At 34.8% G+C, this 7,829-nt stretch overlaps 1 long non-coding RNA gene across 1 annotated transcript; it reads left to right on the top strand.

Annotated features, from left to right (window-relative positions):
- The first annotated feature begins 4,286 nt into the window (after window positions 1-4,286).
- Window positions 4,287-7,822, top strand: LOC136065480 (uncharacterized). The gene is made up of 4 exons (XR_010627122.1): window positions 4,287-4,585; window positions 4,675-4,745; window positions 5,572-6,470; window positions 7,368-7,822. It is a non-coding gene; the product is annotated as an uncharacterized LOC136065480 (long non-coding RNA).
- Window positions 7,823-7,829: the final 7 nt, after the last annotated feature.

Below are 7,829 nucleotides of genomic sequence, written 5' to 3' on the forward strand. Positions count from 1 at the left end.
CTAGCTGTTTGATATTCTCGAATGTAATTTGCACTCCTTTCTATCACAACTTGATTAGTCTTCACCTTGCCCCCATGCCTCTTATTATTCCGATTTGACCACATCTCCCATGCAATTGTCACCACCAAAGTAAGAGCTCCATCGTCTATGTCCCTGGAAAAAATTAAAAACCATAACAAGTCCATAAATTCCAAAAAAGTAAGGTTGCTGTCAACACCAAAAAAAGGAACCAATTCCCAAATATCCTTCGCACATCTACAGCCCCATAGAACATGACCAGAGGTTTCAAAACCATTTCTACATTCCTCACGTGTCATCCCCCACAATACCACGCTTCTTGAGATTAGAGAGATTTGGTAAAATATTTTTACAAGCACACTAAGCAAAGATTTTCACTATACTAGGAATTGTAAGCTCCATATTCTTCTCCAAAAGTTCTTTATATCACCATCAGAGGATCTGCCACTTGTGTCCTGACGATACCTTAAATCCATAGCTACCTTGTAGGCACTTCTAACAGAAAAAAACACCATTGGCTGTGGAATTTCAAATCAAAGAATCATCCGGAAGATAAGTTGGACTAAGAGGCATTCCCAAAATTAATAACATATGACGGATCAAATCTATGGGGCTGTAATAAAAAAGTTGTAGATATAACAAGCACACACTACATCTAATTATCGACATGGTGTAGTTTTTAGAAAAACAAGAATATGCTCATAGAGGAGGTTCAGAAGTACTTCGGCATTTTTCTAGGTTTGGGGTTGTAAACATACTATTCTATTCTGATCTATACCACAAGATCTTCAACCCCAAGGATAAAGAAAGCTTCAATTACTCTCAAAATAAACATCATCGTGTGCTAAGCTCAACAAGCCAAGATGCAAGGCCCTAGCCTAGTTTTAAGCCCATTTATTGTTAGATGCCTCAAAATTAAGCAAAAAAATAACTAAAAAGTCTATTCTCCCTCTAAATTCAAGAGGCTAATCATCTCAAATCGATTAATTTGTCTTTCAATTATCCTGGTTCAAACATTATTATGTCCGGAAATCAAACATAAGATAGGGATTGAGTCAAGTTAAATTCAAATAAAGTGATTAAGTTGAATTCAAATAATATCATGTAGATGATTAGGGGATTAAGATTGCATTTCATTTTAAATTGATAGCTGAAAGATAGATTAGTCAATTCGAAGTGACTTGCCTCTTGAACTTAAAAGAGAAAATAAACTTTTTAGTTAATTTTCTATTTAATTCTCATTAACGTCCTCCACGTTAAATAGCTAATGATGAAATAACATCATCACAATCTAATCCTAACAAATGGGAACCAACTCCTATTTAAATTTAAATATAACTTGAAATGAAATGCAATTATAATCTCCTAATTAGTTACATGATATTACTTGAATTCAACTTAAGAACTTTATTTGAAGTTAACTTGAAATGATCTTTATCTTATGTAGTCTGATTTCCAGACATTACATAGACATCTCAAAGTATCGTATGTCATGCCACTCACTTATCCTAAATTACTCTCTTCCATTTTCATCTTGTTGAGAATCAATTCTGGTCAGCTCCCTAATTGGCTAGAACCTTCACCAACCCTAAAAGCTTCCAAAGAACTTTAAGGAAAGACATCTACTTAAAGACATCTACTTGAATTGACCCTACTTAAAATGGAAGTTGGCCTTGAAGGCAAAGAGAAAGACATCTCGCTCTCTCTATATCCGTTAAGGACTTGGCCTTTGCGTTCTTCTTTTTCGTCTTTCAGACTTTCAGTTCTTTCTCTTTGCCTTCTTCTCACCACTGCCTTTGTCTTCTTCTTCTTTCTTTTTTTATCTTTTCAAATTTCAATTATTTGCTTTTCATCTCTTTGTTTAAAAGTACAAGTTTTGTCTCTATGTTTAAAAGTAAAAGTTTTGCAGTAGTGTAGTGTACTATATGTTCAATTTAGACAAGAAAGGGTGACTCAATTTTGTCTCATTGTCATTGTCATTGTCAGCAACTCATTTCCGTGGGCCTCTCAATTTGTGAAGCTTCCATACTTGTGCAGTGTGCAGTGCTCTATCTATGCCCTTAAAACCGGCTGATCCATAAGCTTTTAACACTTTCCAAGTATTTGTTTTTCTTTGTTTTAATTTTTTTATTTTTCTTCGTGGTTACAGTTTTGAACAAAGATGTTTAACTTTTATGGTAGTGCATGTTTTACGAATTTGCCCATTTCATAATTGATTAAAGATATTAAATTATTTTGTCAATTTTTCTCATAATTGTTTGGTTTTAATTAAATATACTTTTGCATATATATATTTAATTATGAAGTATTGTATATTACTATTTTACATTTTATACCCACCCAAAAAAAAAAATTTATATATGGCTCCTTCAAAATAAATTCCTGACTCCACCACTGCACTGAATCTTTTCAATGATTCATATTTTCTTTCATAATCTCATGTTATTATTATTATTTTTTAAATGTTTTTGTATTGATCTCATATTCTCCATAATCTCATGAGGTTTCTCTTTTTATATGATGATCTTTTAATGAATTTCAATTGAAATTTTCAAACTCAAAGTAAAAAACAAAATGTAAATATAGAAAGAAAACAAGAAACGTGAATTGGCGACGTTAGGAATGTTCGAGATGAAAACCGCTGGACATGGCATTGAATTTAAAAACAAAATTGCAATTATTAATTTTACTGGACCGTTATATATATCTCCGTCAAAAGACAATGCAATTAATTACAGTATCTTTGATTCTCAAAAAAAAAAAAAAATTACAGTACCTCTAAAGGATGCCTATATATATATATATATATATATTTTTTTTTTTTTTAATTCACCTTCAAAAGTAATTAATCTTACAAGACACTTTGGGAAGATTTTGCAAATTTTTGAAGCATAACACTATCTTGTTCATTGTATTAATTTGTATCCTGATTGTGAAAGTGAAAATGTTAGTAAAATTATAGAATCTGTGCATCTTCTTTAAATCCGGATTGCCTGAAGTGTCGTGGCGAAAGTGTGAGAGGACCAACTGACTAATCAGAAAAACCAACTTCTTAAAAGGCAAATCAATGGCCTCTACCAATCCAAAATCATTTTTATTTTGACTGCTAACCAAGCAGCTTACACATTCAAATTTCCACAAGACCAAAAATTTATGTTTCCAACCAATGTTTCCAACTAAGTACACATTTGCAACTTTCTCCACAACAACCAAAAAAAAAAATGTACACATTTGCAAAGGATGTTAAATTTCACTAAGAAATAGAAGAAAATAACACTTTTCTAGCACAATAGTAGCTAGAATTGGACTCTGAATAAGTTGGCTGTCATTCACTCTCCCCTTAATATAAGATAAACAACTTGCTACCAAGGAAATACAGAAAATCTAAGTAAATTTATTTTTAAAAAAAGATCTCAAATTCAAAATTCCAAACTTCTAATCTCATTCCAATAGCTAGCTAGTGGAACAAGTGTCGCGTCCTAAAGAATCAAATTTAAAGTAATGCTGCTTATGTTATACCCCAATGCAAATCATAAATTTCCTAGATCATCCAAGCATGGTAAATACCACCATGCACAATCCAAAAGCCCATGTAAATAGGACTTCAGAAGAACTTGTACCGCTCCTTCTAAGCCCCGATGCCGCAGACTTGGAAGCGGGAGCATTAGCTTCTGGAGAATAGCCATAAGGGGATGCCGCTGGGCTTATATTTGGCACTGATGGATTAGATCCATTCCTTGTGCCGGGAGATGATGTGGCGTTGATGATCGAGGACTAGGAGAAGGAGAAGGTGATGGCAATGGAGTAAATGGAGATTTATCGGAGCACGCATGCACCTTCACTGAAACCTTGGTCCCAAGAGCACAGTTGTTTGAGAAGTTGCTGATGAAATAGAAGACACCTATCTGATTCAATGGTACAATTGCGGGACCATTGTTGAAGACCTTATAGGGGTTGCACGCAGTGCACCTCTGGTACTCTTGCCTTGACACTTGTATTACATTGTTAACACCCGTCTCAAAGTCAAAACCTACAAGAGAACAAAAAAAAGAACATCATTGGAATTAGGCATGCAAAGGTGTTTGTGCACTACAATATTACTATTGACAAAATATATACTTTTGACCCATAAAATATAGGATTGTTTTCATTTCAGTTTTTATATATTTGCNCCCCCCCCCCCCCCCCCCCCCCCCCCAAATTTTCCGTATGTGGATTTGAAGAATAGCCAATGTAGACATTTTGTTGAGCCTGTTGATGTTCATGAAATTGGCAGTCGTGACTGCAATTGAGGCTTGCATAGAAGTCAATAACATGATACATACCTTACGAGGCACTATTCCATGCATATATCAAACCTTGCATGGGTAGGCTTTTATGCTTGATTTAAAGGATATTTGGTCCACAATGATAATATTGCTATGTCCTCTTTGAATCTGTTTTGTAGGTGAGTTGAGATACCTGTATAGGTTAACTCCAATAGCTGTAGTTGGAGGCTCGTTCTTCTCTGGTTTGGCTGGCCATAACATATTTGAAGCTGCTGCGGCTGGCTGTGCTGTTTTGACAGGTAAACTTTTGTTCGCTCATACGTTCTTGGGTTAAATTGTCATGTTTTAAGGTACTATTTTAGAAGCTCTTCTTTTTGGTTTATATCAGGTTGTCATGTTGGGCATTTCTCACACATGGTACTAGAAATGCAACGATTAAATCCTTTGTCAGTTATGCAGGTTTGCTGAACTCTCTCCTTGTTAATATTTTCTATTTCAAATTTAATATATATTATTTAAGATCATTTTTTCAAACTCTTTTTGTAGTTCAATCTCCAAAATGATTATAATGTTTCGACAATATTAAATAATAATTCTGCTCTGAAAATCTAGAACAAATAAAGAGATATGAGGTGTCTTGTGAGTATTCAATCGATTTTTGAGTCTGTGCTAATCTTCGTAGACTTAAGGTTAAGGTTATTTGTTAACATGATTTGTTCCATCTTCTTTTTGTAGCGTACAGGGCTACAACTTTTCAGTTGACTTAGATATTTGTAGATGATTTTTGTTTGCCAGATTGGGGGATTTTGATGTAAGGAAGGGATCCGTATGGATGGTTCCTGAGTTAAGTAGTGGGAATTAGAGGATCTATTAACATTGAAACACACGTATTTCCTGCTTCAGTTAATTCTTTGAGAAAAGCTATGAAATAATTCAAGAAGATACTTTGAACTGTATTGGTGCTGAACTTCAATCTGAATCTATAAGGGCTACTATATGCTGAAATCATAATATGAGATAGCTCAGTCAAATACGGTCTCCTTACTAGAAAGCTCTTAGATCTTATTAATGGCCAGTTTGGATAGAGGGGGAGTAGTATAGTTGGCCAGAAATTGTCAATTTCTGGCCAACTCTACTCTACTCCCCCTACCTCCCCCTTCATCTAAACTAGCCATAAGGGCATCTGAACCATTACATTCCCAGAAAATCAACTGTTCTTTAAGTTTTTCATTTTTGAATTTTATTAAATTTTATTTGGGATCTTTTACTGTAACTGCCCATTCAGGTTTCTGGAAAATTAGAGCTTGAGAAAGCGCTCAAGGAGCTCTTCAGTGATGCCAAAGTTCTAGAAGCACGCCGCATGGCTGCAAAACAAGCATTTCGTGCTTTGTCCACTGGTATTGTTGCCAATGTTTGGAGTCTGCTAAATGTCCATGTTTTAAATCAGGCTCTCTGTTAGGAACTTAATCAAGACTGACACGCAACAAAAGTAATGTGAAGGTGAAGACTGTATTATTCTACAACAATGAAGTACTTACCAATTTAATGCTAATTAGTGCGTCTGGAACCTGTCATGGCTCTTCATACACTAGGCACAACCTTTCTAGCTGTATCTTTCAAGTCACACTGATCTATACAATCTCATTCGGTTGGTGTTATATTGGTGGTCCGCTATGTCATTGGTTACATTCAATTTGGACATCAACTTTTGTCCATATGAGAAGGTGAAAGAGAAAGTTAAGTGGTGTTGTAATCAAGTGTTACCCTGTACCAAAGTTGCATCTAGCCTGGGTTTGAGTGAAATAGAAAGATAATTATGCAATACAAATTACAGCTCGTCTTTTTTATACCTTGTATGGTACATATTCTTTTGCATCTGTTTCTATGAAATTTATGTATTTTTGCACTGACATTTTGTTTCTTCATGTGTCTCTACCTACTTCAAAAGGCTGCATTTGAAAATTATACAACTATAAGGGAATTATTTTCTTCCCTTTTTAAAGTAATTTGAGAAGTTTTGGTACTTTAAAATTTGTGGTTGGAAGCTTCAAGGTGTGATGTAATCCTCTTTCACATCCATTATGTTGTTGGTGTCAAAGGGTTTGGCTGTAGCAAACCTTTTGATTTGCCTGTTCTTTAGAACTGCAAGCTTGGGAGCTTAAAAGACATTGGATAATGAAGAAGGTAATAGATTCCGCTTTTGGTATATATATTTCAGTTCCAGAAATGCTATTTTAGTTCTGTTGGTACATGCCAATCAATTTTCTTCTCTTTATGTTCTGGTAAGAGAACAGATCATGCAGTACCTCCATTTTTCAGTTTGGGACCACTTACAATTTTTTTTTCTTTTTTTTCTTTTTTTTAAATTTGAGAGTTAAGCATTTTCAGTATGTCTAATTCAATACAAATACTAAAATTAATTGAAAAAAAGCATCTATTAGAGTTACCTGTTTCTGGATTTGGATTATATTACAGATCTATACATTTATTGCAAGGTTCAAGTGACCAGTCACATGTTTTCACTTAGGTTCCTATATAAATTCATGGTATAGATTAATCTATAAACTATGTTGTAGATTTTACATCTTTCTTAATTTTTTGGTTAGCTGGAAAATATTTCAGTTTACACTATATTTTCACAGCTCAGAAACAAGTTTATGGGAACATAGGCAAATGTTGATGCACTCTATCAGCTTTTTATCCTACATGTTTTCTTTCTCGTTTTTTTACTTGACACAGAAATTTTGACAGTGATCTAATTGATTAGAAAAAGATTTGAGTTGTTGCTCTGTTGTATGGCTCATGGCTATGTAACTAATATGTGTAGCTTCCAGTCTTCCTGTGTGCTTCACAATAGCTGTTTATTTCTCATGAAAAATCTTAACCTTCATTGAATGTTTTTTTTAACTTCTGAATAACATTCATTGAATGTAAAAGGCATAAATATGTTACCTATCAACAACAACAACAAAAAAGAAGAAGCAAAAGGCATAAAATTGTAATCCTTTATTTCAATATAATTTGGTAATATGTTATGAACCTGTTGAGTAGCAATTGATTAACAATGCTGCTGCTTGTCAGTCTTTAATGTACAGAGCCTGGTTCAGCAGGAGGCAGTCTCTGCTGTATTTCTCGTTTCCTGACTGTTGTAGCTGTATCTCTAGCATGTTGATTTTCTTGCAATTCCTTGAAGAAGTGGTCTAGAGTCCTTCAATGAGCTTAATCCCAGCTTTTTCCATGGCCCCATGGCAAGTGAATTGACTCTCATTATTACTGCCTCCAAGGGACTGGATTATATCTTAAAAAAGAAACTCATCGCAAGGTATGGCAAGAGGGCCACTCTTGTTATGAACATTCTCTTCATAAGCTTGGTCTAGCAACTGTCGAATTACTGGGTGGTTCAGGTAATCCGCTCTTATAACAAACCTCTTGCTAGCTTCTCCCACTTTTACAGCCAAGTGACCTGGAGGAACGTCCTGGGGGTGGGGGGTTTCTTTGCTCCGCCTCGGGCAAACTGCCGCCACATGCAAGCCATTCTTTTGA

This window comes from Quercus suber, unplaced genomic scaffold (genome assembly GCF_002906115.3).
Source record: "Quercus suber isolate HL8 unplaced genomic scaffold, Cork oak 2.0 scaffold_987, whole genome shotgun sequence".
Lineage (NCBI taxonomy): Eukaryota > Viridiplantae > Streptophyta > Magnoliopsida > Fagales > Fagaceae > Quercus > Quercus suber.